The following is a 20,812-nucleotide window of genomic DNA, read 5'->3' as shown; positions in this document are numbered from 1 at the left end:
ATATGTACTTTTTGTACTGATTTTCCACAGTTTAACTGTTTATTTATAAATATTTTATTTATTAAATAACATTATATATTTTTCAGAAAATTGCAAAAAAAATTAAAAACAGATAGTGTTTCATTTTTATTTATTTTTTATTTTATTATATTTATATTATTTTCTTTCCCCAAACATTTTTCAAATTTTTTGGGAGGCACGCACCTAAAGCGTCCCCATCATGATGGGTGCGTGGATTCTAGCCGAATTTTCAGAAAAGTCGCAAAGGATCCGCATAAGGTGTGCGACGGCTGCGTGTTTTTCAGTTACGTCATATACATTTATTATTACATGATGTAATATGCGACCGGTCCACGACTCCTGCTCCCGCCCATTCGCGACACATGCGAATTACGGTACACGATGCTTGCGCGGTGGCGGGTCCCGCGTGGCGTCATATACGTGCTGGGGCGCGCAACTACCACAAAAAAATTCTAAAATGATATGTATGTGCCTTTAATATACATATTAGGTCAAGAGATTATCTAAGATATTAATAAAAATAATATATTTGTACTTATATTATTTTTTATTATATTTTCGCTAAGTCGCGTCGGGTGCGTGCTTCTTAAACGCAGGGTGTGCGGATCCCATGTGACCTAAAAAAAAAAGTTTTGATTGGTTCATAACATTTCCCACTGTAAGTAAATACGATCTAGAATGCATAACAGTAGTAGAATTAATCAATGCATATGTAGTTTATGCTTTCAATTCATTTCAATTCTGTGAAATCTAATCCTAAACCCCAAGAAAACCTATATATTATCCTCAATAAAAAATGTAAATAAGTTGCAGATAATAGGGAAATTACCTTCCACAATGTAATACGTGTAATATTGAAAATGAAGACAATATCCTCAGCATTTCCAACTGTATTGATGTACCACAAATGCATTAAAGTGCCTTACCTCAAAACAAATCACAAGTGTAATCCAAAAGAATCTTCCAAGTGGTGGGATACTACAACTCGTTGTAAATGTTTTGATGTATATAGAATTCCTTGTTGATTATGTGTGAATATTTTCCCAGCAGTAGAAGTGAGGCCCATTCAGAAAAATGGGAGAAGAGTTTAAAAGAATAATCTATGATGCTGATGATAAAAATGATTGAGCAAGAGGAAGAAATAATGAAAGAATTGCAAATTGATATAAATAAGGTAAAGCAACGGAGGTCAGATATCAAATTAGACGAAGATACCAGAAGAAATGGTGACATATTCAAGGACGTTCTGTCTAAATTTCAGGAAGAATTGAGAAGTAGACAAATGAGCAACTTTATAAAGGATGAGCACTATTGCAGGCTGGGACGGGTATATTTGCTTGCTTGTAAGTTTGATCAAACAGTGGGATTAAAACCCAATCCTACAGTTAGCATAAATTCAGTCAGTGAATCTAAAGTTGGTGGATCTGAAACATATATAAGTGGTGATGGAGCAGATACTAATACTTGGGTCTTCTTTTTTGAGCATAACTGAAACACATGAGATTGACGGATTTAGAATTGGAGTACAGGAAAGGATTCTGGGAAGGGAAAAAGAAAAAAGGTGGAAGAAACAAACTAAAACAGCTTAAGGGAGGTAGAATTAAAAACACAATCACAAACCAGGTTAGCAAACATGGATTAAAGAAAAAAATAGTAATACATTTATCATCTAGAACACTTACGGATGATAAGGTTTCTGTATTGGAAAAGTTACGCTCTTTCGGTTCTAGTCAGCAATTAGACAAATTTAAGACTAAGGTTGATACACTATGGTTTATTCATAAAAGCAAGCTTGTAGTGAGCTCTGACTTCGGGCCACAGTAGTTTCCCTTATTTCAGCCTACTTGAATATTGTAGTCCACAATTGCTCTGAAGAGCCACATGTAGCACATTTATTTTTGTGCCACAATATTACTTTAGAAATAGGCTGCACATGTTATTGTGGTTACTCAGCTCTTCTGCTGGGATTCAATCTGAACATTTCGTACAAGGTCAAACAACATTGTGCCCTGTTTTTCTGTGGTTAGTAAAGCAACATCTCCTGTCAGAGTAGAACATCCTCAGGGTCGGTTTGTTGCTCAGAATGATCCACCTCTTGATATTCCCAAGCCAGAATTGCTGTGATAGCACAGGTTTCTGGGATGATCAAGCGAGGGAAGGATAGGAAGATAATGAATTCATGAATTAATATAAATTTTGTAATCAAGGCGCTGCAGAAAAAGATCAGAGTCAGAGATGTCCATAGTTTCCGGGCTTAGAGGTTAGGATAGGTGAAGAGCCAGGTCTTCAAGGCCTTACGAAAAAGGAGTGAGTTTCCAGCGAGGAAACTTGGGAAAGGAAGGGAGTTCCACAAATTAGCTCCGATAAGCAAAAAGCCAAGCCCCCCCCCAACCTGGCTTTCCCAATCCTACGCACTGTTACCCGGTTCTTGCTTGCAGATCTCAAATCCTTGCAGGGAGGTACCTTTGAAAATTTCATTGATGCCTTCTAACCCCATATTGTGGATGGCTATGTGAACCAGGCATAAGGCTTTGAACACAGTTCTCCTTCACAAAGGGAGCGAGTGCAGGCTTCTAATGGTGGCTGTAACTGAATGGAATTTGGGCAGGCCCATCACCAGCTTAGCAGCGGCATTCTGCACCAGTTGAAGTTGGTGTAGGAGCCCTTTGTTTATCCCTACATAAAGGGCACTGCAGTAGTCTAATCTAGACACCACACGTGCCACCACTGCCTGTTTCAATGAGGGTAGAGAGAGAATGCGGAAGATCTTCCTGAGAGTCTGTATCATCCCAAAACAGGTAGAGACAGTTCTATTTATTTGTGAGCTCAGGGAAAGGGAGGAGTCAACAATGATGCCTAAATGTTTGGCACTGAGACAAGGGCAAGGGCAGGATCCAAGCGTGTAAGGCCACCAAGCCTCTGACCAGATGTCCTTCGGTCACCAAAAATTAGGACCTCCGTTTTATCCCCATCGAGTCTTAGGTAGTTCACAACCATCCATTAAGCCACCGCCCGCATGCAGTTTTTAAAATTTACTGCTAAAGCGTAGACACTCTCAGTGATGGAAATCATGATCTGAGTGTCATCAGCATAGGATAGCAATTGTAGGCCAAAGGACCGTACCACGCTGGCGAGCGGGGCTACATAAATATTAAAAAGAGTAGGACTCAATGAGGATCCCTGGGGACTCCACAGAACAGTTGACTGGGCGCAGAAAGAAATTGGCCCATCTTGACTCTTTGTGAGCGGTTTGAGAGGAACGATAAGAGCAGATTGAGTGCAGGACCCTCTATCCCGGTTTCCTGAAGCCTTCCAACCAATCTACGGGAAGAAATTGTATCGCAGGCTGCTGTCAGGCCCAAAAGGATTAGTAGGGTTGTATGACCAGCATCAACCTGTTGTTGCATGTTGTTAAAAACAACAGTTAATGCGGTCTCCGTACTGTGTTCACTCCTAAACCCATGCTGTGATCCATCGAGCAGTTGGTATTCCTCCAAATACGAACTGAGGTGGCAATTAAGATGTTTTTCCAGGATTTTGGCTGTAATGGGTAACAGGGAAATAGGCCAATAGTTTTTTTATTCTATCGGGTCCAAAGAAGCCTTCTTTAAAAGCGGTTTAACCACAACCGTTTTCCATGCGGTAGGAATTTGCCCAGAGGAGATGACGGTATTAAGGATGGCGGTCAAAGGTGGCGCAATAGCCTCTTTTCCCAATTTCAGGATTTTAAGAGGACAGAGTTCGAGGGGGGGGCCAGATCTAATTCCCCCTAACATCACTTCAGAATCCTCTTGAAGAATGGAAGTAAAGGAGCGCAGGCGGCAGTCTTCAGAGGTATTACCAGAGGATCTGATAGGGGATTTAACTTAGCTCCCACAGAATTGGACTTCTCCAAAGAAGAGTATACGTCCTTGATTTTGGCATAAAAGAAACCTGCCATTTTATCACAGAGGTCCAGTGAAACCTCTGTGTTAACATTGGTTGTGGGAGCTAAAAGGGAGTTGATCATAGTGAAAGGTTCCCAGGGGGATCTAATAGATTCCTTCATCATGGAATAATAGGAAACCTTTTCCTCATCAATGGCCTGGTTATATTCCCTTAACCTAAGTTTTTGCAGGTCTCTTTCGACTGTAGTAGAGTCCCTGCGCCACTTTCTTTCCTGATGTTGGCTGACCTGTCTGAGCTTCCTCAGCCTCAGAGAACCATGGGGATGAAAGGTGCTTTCTGGCCACATAGTGCTTCTTGAGAGGGGCAAGAGAATCCAATGCTGCCGCCAGCCAGTTGGAGAAATCGTCATAGACGGAATTGACATCTGCATGAGGGGAGCAGCAGTAATTGCTGAGTTTATTAAGGAGATCCTCCTTTCTAATCCATCTGAGGTTTCTCTACAACTCCACCCTGTTCTTAAAATAAATGAGGGTCATGTTGGGATACTGGCAATTCCATAATAAAAAGGGATGGCACAGTGGTCGGACCAGGAGAGTGGAATGGGATCCATCACCACTATCTCAGGATCATTGGAGAAAATCCCATCCAAAATGTGTCCTGCCGTATGCGTCGGACTCCTCAGTAGCTGAGGGAAACCACAGGAGTCCATAACTTCCAAGAAGGTCTTCGTTTCAGGGCACGAAGTGTTCTCCAGGTGGAAATTAAAGTCACCCAGAAAGGTAACCTTAGAGCTAGCTAGATAGGGCTCTATTCGGTTACTGAAATTCTGGCAAAACAAAGCTCTGGGTCTAGGAGGCTGGTAGGTGACCACTCCAATGAAACTCTTGGTGGGTAGAACCTTCAAGGCAAAATAAAGGACCTGGTAGGGATCTGAGGGAGAAGTGAGGGTCTTGGTAAAGCAGGAATAAATGTCTTTATACATTACTCCTAAACCCCCACCCACCCTGCCTTCCCTATCAAGTGTAGCCAAAACACCCTCGAAGGGAATGGCCTCCACTAAATCTGTACCTGAGGAGTCTCTAGCCCAGGTTTCGGTAATGAAAACTCAATCGTGTTTGCGAAGGGACACAAAGTCATTAAATTCTGTGGCATGTTTAATCAGGGATCTAGCATTAAGGAGATATCCCATGAAAGAGTGTTTCAAGACAAGGGCTTGAGCTTGCAACTATCCTCAAGAGGATTGTGAGCTCCTTCCAATGTAAAAGCTGCCTCACAGTTGGCACACTTAAACCTCTGACCACCACCCGGAGCCTGAAGGTTCATAGGACGGCAATGCCCATGCTCCTGTGATTGAAGCTCGAGGAGCTGTTCCTGGAATAGACCAAGGGCTTACCAGAGTAGGAAAAGAGTTGGCCAGAGTATCTGGCGAAGGCGCAGACTTGGCGCAGTCGGGCTTGCCTTTGGCACATCCGGCCCAGCATGCTGGTTAAATAGCTGGAACTGGAAAAAGACTAGAGCGCAGCCCGGAGAGCTGCGGGAGGAAGTGAAGGGGAGGAACAAAGGTAGACTGCTCACTTCCCTCCACACAATCGGCAAGCCACGGTGGACTGGGGAAGGAGCAAGAGACCCTCTACAGACCCCCCAAGCCAGCGAGAAAAAGGAAGAGAATCCCAGTAAGATGCGGTAAGAGACAGGTTAAAAGGAAATTGTTTTCAAAAAGAGAATTCGCCACAGTGCACACAGTAATAATCTAAAAATACAAGTACAGTTGCAAAGGGGTTAAACATGTACAGCTGAACAGCGCAGCAGCATGGCACCTCTGACTGGGGTGATCCACTATCAAGAATGCAGGGAGGGAGACCTGAAAGGACACAAGGAATCATAAATACCTCTAACACTGTTTATCAGAAAGTATGGTATACCACAATACATCAACTAACCATGTGATGTAAACTACATTTAACTGTAACGAAAAATACATTTGCAGCCTGAAGGGTTCCACATAGCCCGTAGCTCCTGCGTATAACCACCAGTCACTCCACTATGTTTGCTGTGTTAGAATATATAAAAGAACATACATATAACATCTAGGTACTGTATGTCTATATTCTCAGTTACTGTTCCCAAAAACAGGCCTGGGCGTAGTTCGCGGAGTTTTGCTACGCGGAACTCCGCGAAGTTACAAAAAAACTCTGCGAAGTTCAGTGAGTGGCGGAGTGCAGTGGGAACTGCAGTTTTTGCTAGTATTGCTGCAGCTCGGGTAGAAATTCTACCCGAGCGGCAGCTCATGCCTGCGAACTTACCATTCGCAATCGTGAACTTACCGTTCGCGATCATGAGGAGGGAAAAAACTCTGCTGCACATCCCGAAGCGGAGGTTTATGCACTGCGCAAGCTCCGCGAAGTGTCGAGTGTAGAAAACTCTGCAAACTCTGCGAATGGAGTGAAGTTCACCACCTAGGCCTCACCAACAAACAGTGTTTTTAATCCATATGTAAACAAACCATTAATAGACTCCACTAGACATCACAGGGGTTGAGCGTAGTCCTATACAGCTCTCACAATCACCCATGTTAACAGAGCCAAAGAAACAGTAGATTTTGAAAATACTCTCCAGGTTGTAGTAAATAATACTTTCCAAAACAGGTAAATATGGACCCTTTGAATATTATCACACATAATACGTGAATTCCAAAAGTACCACAATGTCTCATGGTTATCCCATCACAACCAAGAATGCCATATTTGTTGAAGGTAATGAAGGTCTTACGATCCACTTATCTTTAAAAAAAGAAAATATTCCGACTGCAAGAGCCATAGGACTGTATCTCACCAACGGTGGGAATCTTAGTGAGTGTCAAAGCAGTACAGGTGGGGAATCTAGGAACGCCTTTCCTTCCATATGAGCCGAGGACCACTCGACAACGGAAGAAAGACCGGCTTCTCCGCACCCAACAGAACGGGTCTATGAGAAATAAGCTGTGCAGCGTACCCTTACCAGACCAGGGAAAACAAAAGCAATCAGCCAGCATGAACTCCCAAAACCAGAATTTCTGAAGCTACATCAAGGGTCGTCTTCCAGGTTATGGACGATTCCTCCCTCCCACTGTGCTTCGGCTCACTAGGAATCATGGGAATAATAGTCCCATTCCTTCACTGCAGTGATCGAGGTTGCTTTCTTGCGGTTAAAAGGTATGTTCCGGATTATCTTAATTTAGTGTGCTTGCTATAGTGTGCTCATGACACTAACTTATAGACACAAACAGTGCAGCTGCTGTTTTCCAACACTGCACTTCTTAGCATATAAACTGAGACGCACCCTTTGAAAAATAGAGAGGAGGATTCTTGCATAGGGTAAAAGTCCTGGGACAGACACTAGCTTTGCACAATTTGAGAATAAGACTACCTAAAAACAAATGGCATGTCTAGTGGGCAGTTCTAATCCTGGAGATCTCTGTGCTCACATTGTGAGGATAGGCTTAGGCAGATATTTATTCACCATGGTAGGGCTCATCATTGTATACAGGTTACTGGTAATGCTGATTATTGTGCTCAGTTGAATATGCTTTATAATTGCAGCACATTTGCTTCATAATAGAGCACAATAGTTTCAATAAATATTGTGATCTTCCCTTGTGTCTTTCTATTGTTTATTATGGAAATGCATGAGTGAGAAAACGAAAGTTAATTATCTGTTTCCACAGTCCACTGGGGACTAGGGAGAAGTGTTGTGGTGTGGCAATTTACCTGTTACTCTGTGAAGGTTAGGAGGGCAGGTAAGGCACTATGAGCTAGTCTGATTTGGGCCCATAGGTACAAATGTGGTATGGTGATTCAGTCCCTACATTCTGACTTCATGTGGTCCCTGGCATAGTTCTGTTTCCAAACGGAATCCCTCCAACAAGCTTATAAAACTATTGTCTAATTGTGATCCTAAGCATCAGATGGTGTGCAAAAAAACTATTTACAATACAAAAACTTTTTAACAAACAATTGGTTGGCAGACTAGCGGAAGGAGGGGAAAGGGAAATAGAGGACCTTATTTGTGACATGGAGGTCCAGAATGCAGTTCCTCTAGAAGTGTAAGTCAAAAAATAAATCTACTTTTACCCCTAGTCTCAAATCAGACAATATTATAGATGTGTTTGAAGCCGTATCACATAACATTAATAATGCCAATGGTCTAAACTAGGTAAGAATTTGAATACATCTGGATTGAAAGCTTTATCTGATTTGAAGGCTGACAAAAATGTAATTACAAAAAGGCAGAAAAAGGTGGTAACATAGTTCTTATAAATGTTGATGATTATAAACAAGAGGCACTAAGACAGTTGAATATTCACACAGACTATGAATTAGTGGATAGAAGGAAATGTCTTAAATGTGTTAATATACTAATAGATAAACTAAAAGAATATCATGATTTGGAATTGCAAGCGGAGTAGAATATAAGTACTTATGTGTGAAGACTGCAAATTCTCATTATTTACTTCCTACCCAAGGCAAATATGGTTGGCAATTTCCCTACATGCAAGCACAATATCTCAGGAATTTGGTTAAGTACAGAAAAGTTTTCTTTCTAAATATATCGATATTCATCTTTCACAATTTGTTCAATCCTTAGCCTTCATTATTAAATGTACAAAACATTCGTCATTCGTTCGACGGCGTCAAGAGGGAGCTCTGAGAGCGTGGAGTCAAATACATGATGTTCTTTCCGGCGCGACTCAAGATCTTGACGGATGGGAAATCCTTCTTCTTTACCTCCCCGGAGGAGGTGCAGGCTTGGCTGGAGGAGCACAGACACTCGAAGGGGGGCTCAGAGTGAGGGGGCAGCTGGAGGGGTGCGGTGCCCCAGTCTCCGGCTTCGTCTGCAGGATCCACTGGGAGAGAGCAACGACGACAACATAGCCCATGCTCAGCGGGCAGGAACAGAACCCGCAGCCTTTCGGCATCGCCGGACATGGGGTGAAATGGCAGAGACTGTTGTGATGGGCTGACCGCCACTTGTGGACACGTAACGTATACTGGTGCTTTTGTGTCTGGTCACATTGAGACATTGCTGGGAGGGAGGTCACCGATTTGCTGGGTGATCCCCGGGGAGGAGGTATAATGGCACTGGAAAATATTTGATCGCAATATTCAGATACGCTGGCCCTGATTGAGTTCCCTGGGCGTAATTTCCATCTTTGAGACACTGCCCCAGGCCATGGCATATGGAGGAGTGGCTAACGCACTGTAATGAGGGGTCGGGTGAGGGACTCAGATGTTGGACTTGGCTGTAACACTCACCCCCTGAGTTTTTTGTTAGAAGGGCTACAGGCACTCTGCTTGATGGGGATGTCTGGCACTGTTGGCTGACATAGCAGGGTAGCAGGGAGGGGGGATGGTGGGGGGAAGGGCTCCTGTTTAAGTTTTTGCATGTTTGCTCTTATATTGTGTACATGTTCTGACTCCATTGGCACTATCAGCTGGCGGGTGGGAGGTGGGAGGCGGGGAGGCTTGGCTGCCAACCCTCACACTGGGCGGGTTAGATGGCTGGGATGCAAACATCACAGACACAACACCTTAATGTAATATCCTGGAACGTCAACGGCCTGCAGAATAAAATCAAACGCACTGTGGTGCTCCAATACCTTCGCTGGCACGCCCCTGATGTTGTCCTCCTACAGGAGACGCATTTGTTAGGGAACCATTGTAAGGCTCTTGATAGATTTGGCTACACCCTATGTGCATATGCTGGTTTTACCACGGGCTCCAGGGGGGGTGGGGATCCTGGTCAAAAACTCCCTGCCACTGGTCCTGGGACGGCGATGGTTAGATCCCTTAGGGCGCTACGCGGCGCTGTCAGCATAATGGGAGGGTCGGACACTGAACCTGTGCTCACTCTACATCCCTCCGAAACTACACAATACCACTCTCCCAGACATTGGAAAACTGCTTTTAGAGATGCCTACTGGGACGCTGGTCCTTGGAGGAGACATGAATGACGTTATGGCGAAGGACCTTGACAGGTCGCAGACTCTACTGGCCAGGGAGGGGGGGGGGGGGGGTGAGTCACCTTAGAGATTTTGTACAGGCAATGGGCTTTGTGGATCTATGGAGAGCGCATAACCCACAGCTTAGACAGTACACACATGTCTCTGCGGCCCATGGTTCGGGCTCCCGGATCGATTACCTATTTACCCAGACGAACTGCCTGGGCCTCTTCCGGGATGGACACCATAAAGCAAGGGGGATATCTGACCATTCACCGGTGGGGGTACAGTTGACGGGTCCTAGGCGAGATTGGAGTGTCCCCCCACGGCTCGACACCTTTTTATTTAAAGATCGGGAGTTCCAGGAGACGTTCCGGGAGAGGGTAGATCAATATTTCGTGGAAAACATAGGCTCAGTGGGTTCCCCTGGGATAGTCTGGGAGGCGTATAAGACCGTGGCCAGGGACTTTGTACAGGCGGAGGTCAGATGAAGGCGCAAGGAAAAATATGCCCAAATTGATAAATTAGATTTGGAGCTTCAGGCTCTGGAGGACGAGAGGGGGCATACCCAGGAGCAGGAACAGGACAGAAGGCACAGGGCACGCCTCTTGGGCAAAGAACTGAGGGATGTGCTTACGGAACAGGCGTGCTCATGTACACTTGCCACCCAGCGATGAGTGTACGACTTGGGGGATAAGGCCAAAAAATGATAGCGTGACTGGAGAAGAGGGACAGGGAACGAAACTCTGTGCCGGGAATAGAGCGGCCGGATGGGACGGTGAACGACACTAGCGTGGCGATAGCGGAGGAGTTTGCGCTCTATTATGAGGTGGTGTACCGGTCTCAGACGGCTAGGGAGGAGCGGAAGTGTCGGGATTTCCTGGCCCCCTTATAGCTGCCCATACTGGATCCAGCAGACAGAGACATACTGGACTCTGATATTACGGTCAAGACAGTGGAGGAAGCCATGGGGGACTTACAAATGGGAAAGGCTCCGGGACCTAACGGGTTCCCAGCAGAGGCTTTTGGATGTGTGGCAAGTAGAACGGCACCACACATGCACGACATGTTCCTTGAGGCGCGGGAGGTTGGGAAGCTTCCGAGGGATTTGCGACTGGCGACGATCGTAGTGATCCATAAGGCCGGAAAGCCACAGGGGGAGTGCAGCTCCTACAGACCTATATCCCTCCTTAACTACGAGATGAAGGTCCTTGGAAAGATCCTGACCACAAGACTGGGAGCGGTTTTACAATCTTTGATCAACCCGGATCAATTGGGCTTCATGCCCCACAGGAGCACGCGGCTCAATCTGCGGCGTTTGTTCGGAGTACTCCAGGCAGTGTCTGCGCGTCCAGAGATACCGGCGGCATTATTATCCCTCGATGCCCCTATGGCTTTTGATAGCATGGAGTGGCAGTACATCTATGCGGTCTTGGAAAAACTAGGATTTGGAGACAATTTTTGCTCATGGGTGAAACTGCTATATACGGAGCCGCTTGCTCGGGTCCGAATTAACGGCGCTATGTCACAGGAGTCCTGACTGGGGCGAGGCACGAAGCAAGGTTGCCCCCTTTCCCCGACCCTATTTGCCCTAGCGCTGGAGCCACTAGCCCACTGGATTCGGGTGGACCCTGGGGTGTGGGGCATATATTTAGGAGGAGGATGGGAGGAACGCATATCGTTATATGCCTATGACATCTTGTTGTATGTCCAACAGCCGGCTGCGTCCATACAAAGACTGATGATCGTTTGCGTAAATTCGGAGAATACTCCGGATACCGCATCAACTGGGGCAAGTCCCTGGGTTATGTCTTGACAGGGCCCCAGCCGCAAGTGATGGATGATTGCAGGGGTCTGGTCTGGCGCGAAGTGTTCCGTTATCCGGTAATATGGGTCACACCATCCGACACTGAATTTCTCTGTTTAAATGTGCTGGCACAGCTAGAACGGCTCCACGGTGAAGTGGCACACTGGAGGACCCTACCGCTCTCCTTGATGGGACTCGCCGTCTTATTCAAAATGATGGCCCTTCCACGGTTGGTATACATCCTGCAGAGTTCGCCCTTTCCGATCCCGGAGCACATTTTTAAAACGGTGGAATCGGAGCAACGCTCCTTACTATGGAGTGGAGGGTGCCCGAGAATAACTCTTAAAAAACTGTAACGGGGAGCCATATGAGGGAGGACTGACTGTTCGAGACATCCGTCTGTACTACTGGGCGACGCAACTGATCAACGTTAATGGCTGGATGTATGCCCCGCAGGAGGAACCCGCCTATAGGGTGGACCGTATGGCCCTGGGAGCCGAGACCTACCTAGCAGCTCTCTACACCAAGGGTAGGTGCAGCCGGACCTTGCCGCCCAAAACAGCAGTGGTGGTAGGGGTGTGGAAGCGGGCAACAAAATTGCTGGGTTGGGAGGTGAAGCTCACAGAGCACACGCCCTTATGGGCTGGCAATTTCCTCCGGGCAGTTGCGAAATTGCGGGATTTACGCCAGTGGAGTCCTCTTGGTATTGACGTGTTGGGGGATGTGTGGAAGAGGGGGACAATGGTGGACTTTGCGACCTTACAGACTGAGTTTCACATGGGCAACGGAGAGTTCCTGCACTATCAACAGCTCAGACATGCCCTACATTCCCACGTGAAAAAGGGGGATCAGCAGCCTGAATATGCCCCACTTGAGGATAGCCTTATCAATCATAGGGTCTGACAGTAGCCTATCTCCCTTACTTACAAAAAGCTTGTTAACAATCTTCCGGACCCGCTGGGACCCCTGGGACAAAAATGGGAGTCAGATCTCGGGCTGCTAAAGGATGATGATTAGAACGAGGCCTTACAGTGTCCCAGAGAGGTGGCGATTCGTGCCAGATTCAGATTGATCCAGCTGCGTATCCTCTATAGGTCCTACACTGCTCGTACGGTGCAGTATAGGATGGGGTATGCGGCTTCGCAATTCTGTCTAAGGGGATGTGGGGAGGAGGGCACTTTCTTCCACATTCTATGGGAATGCACCAAAATCCGAACATACTGGGTCAGACTGATAGGTATCATGGAAGAGGTAATAGGGGCGGAGGTGCCGCTGGAGGCCCAATGGCACGTTCTAGGGGTGACGAGTGATGTTACCTGGCCAAAATGGGACAAGACATGGTTAGTCTTAGCAAGTATGGTGGCCAAGAAAAATATAGTTAGGCTATGGGGGAGTGACCTTTTGCCAATGGTGGAGTTATGGTAGCAGGACTTAGACTGGTGCCAGAGGGCGGAGAAGGTTATTTATAGCAGCCGGGGTTGCCCCAAGAAGTGGGAGAGAATATGGCTGGCATGGAGGCGATACAGAGGGGCTTGGATGGACACCCAAACTGGATCTACAAGATGAGATGTCCGCTAATGACATTTTCCTTTTTGTCTGAATGGTTTGTGATACAAATGTGATCTGTTCTGTTCACTCAGGGCTCAGCCAACCGTAACCAAGGGTGACAATGGACATATTGAGGCACCGGGGGGGTGGGAGTAGGGGGCCGGGAGTGATTGACAGTGTGGGGGGGGAATTTAGTTCGGGGTATGGTAGGTGCCTTGGTACTGCATAATGGTTTCCACAGGAGTTTGATCCATGGGTGTAGGCCGCTGTGGGTCATGAAGAGGGGATTTAATTGATTGCATTGTTGTATTTGCCAATGAACTTCCGATGCTGACTGATGTGCACTGTAATGGAGCTGTCTTGTTGTAATAAAAAGATTTTCCAAAAGAAAATTTACAAAACATTTGCTGAACAATATTTATGACATTCTTTGGGACTTTAATTACTTATTGGCCACTATGGATATACAAAGTTTATACCTAATAATTGATCATGAGCAAGGACTGAATGCACTTGAGAGGGTTTTTTTTATACAAGATCAGCCGGTACACATGCAAATGCTTTTAGACCTGACAGACTTTATGTTGAAGAATAATTTTTGAAAGATTGACTGTGCCACCAAAAAACAGAAACAGCGATGAGGTAATGTTTTGCCCCAATGAACACAAACCTCTTCATAGGTTTTTTTTTTTAAAAACATACGCAGGTAATTATTGTTAGACCTGTCAGCCCTTTGGGTGGTCCCTCCTTATTTTTCTTTCCCTTTTTGCCATCCATTTTCTTTTTGTCCACTACATTTTTGGTGTTCACCTTAGGTCTCTGGGCGCTCCATTGTTACTAATTAACAATGAAGCGCAGGTGCTCCTCTATCATGGAGGAAGAGTAGCTGTTCCTTCACAAAATGGTGGCCTGCCAACTGTCCAGATTACCTCACAGCCTGAGGCCATAGGGTTGTCATGAAGGGTTCCAGAACCTTCTGGTCCACTCTAGACACTCTGGGCCCAGGCTATATAAGATGGAATGTTGTGCGGCCATTTTGGAGTGTGTGGTGAGGAGATCATAGTTGAAGCAAGAGGTCAGCTGGAGTCCAGGCTGTGAAGTGAGGAGGTGGACACACTGTGAGGGGTTGACTGCCTTCAGAGGCTGCTACTTCCCTTTGTGATCCTACCCCCCAAGCCATTGACATGACCCCGCCAGGACTCTGTCGAGGGAGATTACGAGACTGCCAAAACCTCCAGTGGAGGACCGGGTTGGGGACTGAGAGAACTTGTCCAGTTCGGCGAGGGTGAGTGGGGCAGAACTCTGGTAATACGGACCCCTGCATTAGACACCACCCTGCGCCCACATTAAATTGCCTACCTGCTGCCCTATTGAGTCCCTCCAAGACCTGCCACGGTAGTGGAGTACTCACCAAATTACTGCCACTGGCTTCCAGAAACCCTGTGGTGGGTGGGGTGCTGCGCTCGAACGTTGGAGCCGGCAGCGCCTTCTTGCCCAGTCCTGAGCTAGGGTGACGGAAAGCGGGAACGCATCGCAGGCCTGGCTGGATGTCCAGTTCTCCACTGAGGAGAACCCGTGGGCCAGCCTTGAAAGAAAGTGCGCCACCTCGGGGAGCTGGTTGCCAGGCAGCGGGAGCCTGGAGGAGGACCTGCCTTAATCAGAAGATCGCCGGGGAGTGAGGCGGAGTTGTAAGCGGCTGAGGGAGGAGTTTCCCTTTGTGTGGGCGTGAGGGGGGAGGAACGCAGCGACAGCCGAGGAAGTCGAACCAGGAGCTCAACCTGTCTCCGGGGAGGATCGGAGCACAGCGGGACTGCCTACATCGATCAGGGCAGTCACTGGCCCAACCCCTTCAATTACCGGCAGTTGCTGGCAAAAAAGAAGTAAACTGGGGCTTGGGCTGGAGGGAGACGTGCCTCGCTGAGGTCTCGTCTGGGGCTAAGTAAATAGTCGAAGTCCAGCCCATGAAAGAAGTATGAGTGTTGGGCTGGGGAGACAGGAATAAGAGGAACCTCTCTACCTATAAGACTTGCAAACGGAGAGTTAGCTGTTGCTCCTGCTCCTTCTATGACTGTCTGGGAACGAGGTCAGAATTACCAAGTGAAGGCATATTATTCACAAAGATTTAGGTGCTCACCACCTGGGACAACGCATGATTTCTAAATCTCTCTGAATACAGTGCGTGTTCAGACTTTACACAGAGAATGCTTATGAGACTAACGAAAGTACTTGCTTCTTCCATCTTAGATATTATTTGGCTTGTAATTAATGCATTCTATCACTTGAGAACGCGTTGATGTGATTTTCTTTGAACAGCCACTAGACGTTACGCTAAGCATCTAGATTTAAATGAGTCAGTATCTGAAATGGTTTCTTGCATCTATCCTGTTGATTAGTATTACAGCTGGCTAAGATTCACTAGTAATACATGATTGAATGCCATGCCATGTATTTATAGGGATAGGGACTTTAAATGTAAAATGATGAACTGTAAATGTTGATGCAACTGAAGTAAAATGTAAAGGAAAGATAAAGCTTTTCTACTTTTCTAACGACGGTGTGGTGTCATTTTTAAGTGGTGGTACGCTGGGTTACTGTGCTGAGTGCGACGCAAGTGAAACAAAAAAGTCCTGGAGTTAGGCCTTTCCACTTTGTGCCAGGCTACCCTAGTTGGACCGGCGACCCCGGGTCCAAGAATTATGGACTCTACTGAGCTAATGATGAGCAATATATTGATAATGTTGTCCTAATTTGGAATTGTACCGCAAGTGAACTAGTTGAAAATTGCAGATTGTTGCATAGAAATAAACTCAATATGAAGCTGACTAGAATATACTGCCACCAGCATTGTGACCATGGATATTGAACTTTATGTTGAATATGAACATTTACAAAGTAGAATACACAGAAAAGCAACAGCTTGTAATGGACTTCATGCTACATCATGCCAATTCCGTCTGAATATGTAAATACACCTAACACATTTAGAGAAAGAGGATATGAAGGGACTACATTATTAAGAGCTAAAGCTAAGGCAGAAAAAACGGATAGATTATGTCTTTTGACTGAAAAATTAAGACAAACAAAAATCAAGACCAATGTATGAGATTCAAAACTACTTTTTTAAATGAAAGTAGAACTTTTAAACTGATTCTGAAAAAAATGGAATCTATTGAAATTAGATGTGGATTTAAAATGATTGATACCCAGAGAACAAACTCACAACAAAAAACACTGAGTCCGACTGACACGTACAGACAACAGCCGGATACAGGCTGGCTGCCTGCTTTCTCAAAGCGTTTTTACAAATGCACATGTTGTAAAGATGTTAAGGATAAGTGCACATGTAAAGATGTTAAGGATATGTGCATTGAATTGTATGATATGAACACTTTTATGACAATCTATTTTGTCTTTCATGAATTGCAATTCAACTTATTCTGTTTATAATATTTTTTGTGTTTGTGACAAAATATATGTAGGTTCAACAAAAGGAACACTGTAAGTACATTGTAAAGAGCACTTACAAGCCATATTTAATAGGGATATGTCCTATCCATTTGCTAGTCATTTCTGGGCTCATCACGAGTCATGAAATTTCGAATATTAGACTTCTAGGGATTCAATATGTAAAATGTGATAGAAGAGGTGAAGATAGAATACAAAATGTGAAGCGGTGTAAAACATGATAGATTGAGAGACTTAAATGTGTGGATTGCGGTTTGAATTTGGATTGGGAAATCTACACATTTTTATTTGATTGAACCGATTATTTTGGGGGAAATTACAATAACATGATGGTCCACCTCTTTCCAAAGGTGTCCTTTAAGACTACGCATCATCCATATTTGGTTATGTATTCATTATATTGATGGAAAGTGACCTTTGAGGCTGGTATTATTGAACGTTTTTGGAAATTTTCTTTGAAGAGGTACTTTAATAAATCTCAGTTTTTGTACAAATCTATTTGAGGGCTGAATTCCATTATGGTCTGTGATATTATGTTATTATGTGTTTGAATTTTTTTCCGGTTCTACATTAATCTCTTGAGATAGCTTAATGATCGCAATGGGAATTATGGCTGAGATAGATATGAGATGAGGGTAGTGACGATTCAGTACTTTTAATATGGGAATAAACCATGTTCTGAGTTTGTGCATCAGGTGTGAAAATAGCACAACACAGTTTCTTAGAGTAAAGTCATGGACAGGTACATGGGTTTGAATAGTTACCTCTATATGTGAGGATTCAGCTGATTACTTTTTTACATATGATCTTCTATATTTTTATTTGCATTATTACTTTTCCTGCTCATGTTTCATAGTGATTTAGGTGACATCAATTTACTCCAATATAAACTGGGGGGAAATTTAACTTTATAGTTATTTGGATGTTGGAAAATACTTAACATGAGGAGTTTAATATGAAATTCTCTTGAAATTCGCTGGAGCAAGATGACAGGGGTGCCGTGGACCTTAATGCCCCCAGCTCCATGTGCCCCTTAGATTATTGGCAAAGAAAGGATTCACACAAGGAACTCCCCAAAAAACACCCCGACGAACAACAGACCGCTATAACGAGAGAGAAAGCCTCGTTTACACACACATTGGTACAGTAAGTATTTACTATGTTAAAAGTCCCCTGAGAAAGAGCAGGTACGGCTCATAATGAAATGCATTGGGTTCATAATTAGTTAACCAACACAACTGTGATGTTTAAAAGGAGAGAGTTACCATTTGAGCGCATAGTAATGTAAAGGCTTAGTTTTTATACAAATCAAATAAATATCAATTTTGAATCATAAATACAAGAGTATTGAAATGCTTTAAATGCTGAAAATCATTACAAGTGATGCTCTGCAAGATGGTTTGCCAGCAGCAAAATGATAATCCTTCACCCATAGACTCTAAGATTGTCCCCTGTTGAAGGGTCCGACTGTAAACAGTCAGACCATTTGAAGACTTGACACAGTTGAGAACTTATAACAATGGAATCTGTGGAGTCGATCCCAAATGGCAGCACACCACCCATTAGAAACTGCCCAGCTCGCCCATGCTAAAGGCCGGCCCGAGGTGTGACCTGCTACGCCATTCATTTTTGTTAATCGACATCCATTGAAATGCTACCTAATTTATGTGTCCTACTTACGTTGTCAAAATACATTTTCAAATTACATTAACTTTCTAAAGTACGTTTCCCAAATTAACACATTAATTTCTCTGATTAATATAGGTCTTGAGCGATGCTGCAGTAACTGACACGACAACAAACTACCAATCAGCATGGTGGATTATTCAAGAGGCCATAGATATGATTGTTTTTATTAAATAATTGAACTGATTTTTTCAAGTAAATCCATATTGATTTTTATCAACATTTGAATGTCACAAACTGTTAGAAAGTAAAGATGCTTTATTTAATCAACGCCGGGCGCTGAGGACACAATAACACTTAATAAAAATGTGCGGCACAGTTGGCGCAGCCGATGCTCCCACCAAGAAGGCGAGAATGATGGTTCTAGAATAACAAAGGCTGACTGTCGCACCCTCTTTCAAGGAGAATGTATGTCATAAATGAACAGTCAACCAATGGGAAGGTAGTCTTTAAAGTTGGGGAACCGGGTTCGTGTTTTGGCTACCCCTAGCAGTACTGTTACTAACTAACGGCATCTCTTATTCCTGTGCAGACTTCTTCAAAACAATCTAGAATCTTGGTCTAATTATGGTCACTACAACTACCTGAATGCAACTAGTTATTAAATATAAGCTTATGATGCAACAGTTTTGCTAAAAAGACGGAGATAATGGGCTGCCATACACGATTGGACGGCACGTCCAAGACTTCAGTCTGCCCCAGTGTGCCACAAACGTGCAAACCCCAGCCAAATAAGTAAATGTCATTACAGTCAGTCATTCCACCTTCCATTACAAAGGGTCCTATTATTTTTTTTCCTTGGTAAGAAAACAAGTTACTTACCTGTAACTACAGTTATCCAGTATTGGTATCTTTCATAGATTGAAGTTAATCAAAAGAAGACTAGCTTGAGTAAAAAAGGGTTAACAAAGATTATTCATTTTTAATTCAAGGACTCAAGTATGTTTCGTCAGGGGGTAGTGGCACCTGGTAGGTGTGCTCATAAAGCCCTCACCCACCAACCTAGTTGGTGGCATGCTTCATCATCGGGCCCACCCAGTGACACCTAGCGTGTCCCGGGTGTGCTTCGACGCCTGATTACAGCGGAGCAGGTATATCGCTGAGTGTGCGGTGAAGAGTGTTATGGGATGTGAATTAAAACAGCTTGGCGGGTGTCCCAGTACCCGTAGGTGAATTAGACTTTAATACCTGGGCCACCGTCAGCGGTTAAAAATAAGGCTGTTGGATGTTAGAGGCGAGTTACGACCTCCCACATCCTGAGACGGGTCAACATGTTTCAGCCAGTGCCTTATGAATATGCTGGCTTTCTTCAGGACGAATTAAAATATGTGTGAGTGATTAGAACTAGTGGATGTGTAATTCAGACTATGTGTATACACGCCCTAAAGCGTTTTTCTATGTGTGAGAGGGGGATTCCCTTCTCAAAACACCTGTACATGCAACATGTAAAGACAAGGACAAAACATACAAGGGGAAAAAGAGAGTCACTCGAATGTATTGCTTTATATACATCTGACTGCCGACTTTATAGCGATGTGGGTGCAGGCTATAAGCGGCTACAGTGTAATGGTCTTGGTGGTACCATTATGGTGAGGTTCGCACTGAAAGTTCGGGGGTGGAGTGGCTAAAACACGGTATTCACAACAATAGTGCATAAGTGGTAAAGAAAGGAAATAAACGCAAGAATTCTTTCTTACGCTAGTTAAGGTAGTATGCTACTTCATGGCTGTGAAGTGGCAAGGGTTGGCCCTGTGGGGGAGAAAGAAGGGTTTGGCCACTTAGATTGAGGAGACCTGTAGGAGAGAAAAGCGCTTACCAGATGTGAAGGTGGTGGTTCATCATACTCACAGAAATACTGGGCAGAGCCTGCTTTGGACCTGTAGTGCCTCCTTCGCAGAACCGGTGAGTAATGGCCATTGCTGCTGGGGTTTTGTACTGTTGTTGATTGAATAATTGTTCGCACCTGTATTGTAGGGGAAAGGGTAGAGAGACTCGATCTGCCGAGTCATTGCACTTGAGAGGGCGCACAGGTGTGTCAGGAAAAATGGCGAGCGTTCGCGCATGCGTGGTACTAGACGCTCGCAGAGCATTCTCGCATGCGTGGTAACAGACGCACGCAAAGCGCATGTGCGGACGGTAGTGTTATGTCCGCACATGAGCGTCAGGGGAGTGCGCGCATGTGATATAGTCGCGCATGTCCTGGCGGATGATTAGTGCCCTCATCATGCTAGGGGCTTGCAAGTATAATGGATTGGAATAAATACTGGCGCATTGGGGGTATAATCAGATGACCCTCGTGGCAAAATGCCACAACGATACCTAGGCCACATTCATGGGTGGAGTTCCAAAGCCTCAGTGTTTAGAACTGTGGGGCTCTATCCTCAAGGGGATATTTACAGGGGGTTCCCAGTAGGGTTGGT

At 44.9% G+C, this 20,812-nt stretch overlaps 1 long non-coding RNA gene across 2 annotated transcripts in view; it reads right to left on the bottom strand.

Moving 5' to 3' along the window:
- Positions 1-569: 569 nt before the first annotated feature.
- LOC144827607 (uncharacterized) overlaps positions 570-20,812 on the bottom strand; it is a 93,452-nt gene continuing 73,209 nt past the window's right edge. For both annotated transcript variants that reach the window (XR_013610266.1, XR_013610267.1), the window contains exon 4: positions 570-638. This is a non-coding gene — a long non-coding RNA (uncharacterized LOC144827607). The remainder of the gene's footprint in view (positions 639-20,812) is intronic.

This window comes from Lissotriton helveticus, chromosome 4_1, assembly GCF_964261635.1.
Source record: "Lissotriton helveticus chromosome 4_1, aLisHel1.1, whole genome shotgun sequence".
Classification (NCBI taxonomy): domain Eukaryota; kingdom Metazoa; phylum Chordata; class Amphibia; order Caudata; family Salamandridae; genus Lissotriton; species Lissotriton helveticus.
This window is presented reverse-complemented; position numbering and strand designations above follow the sequence as displayed.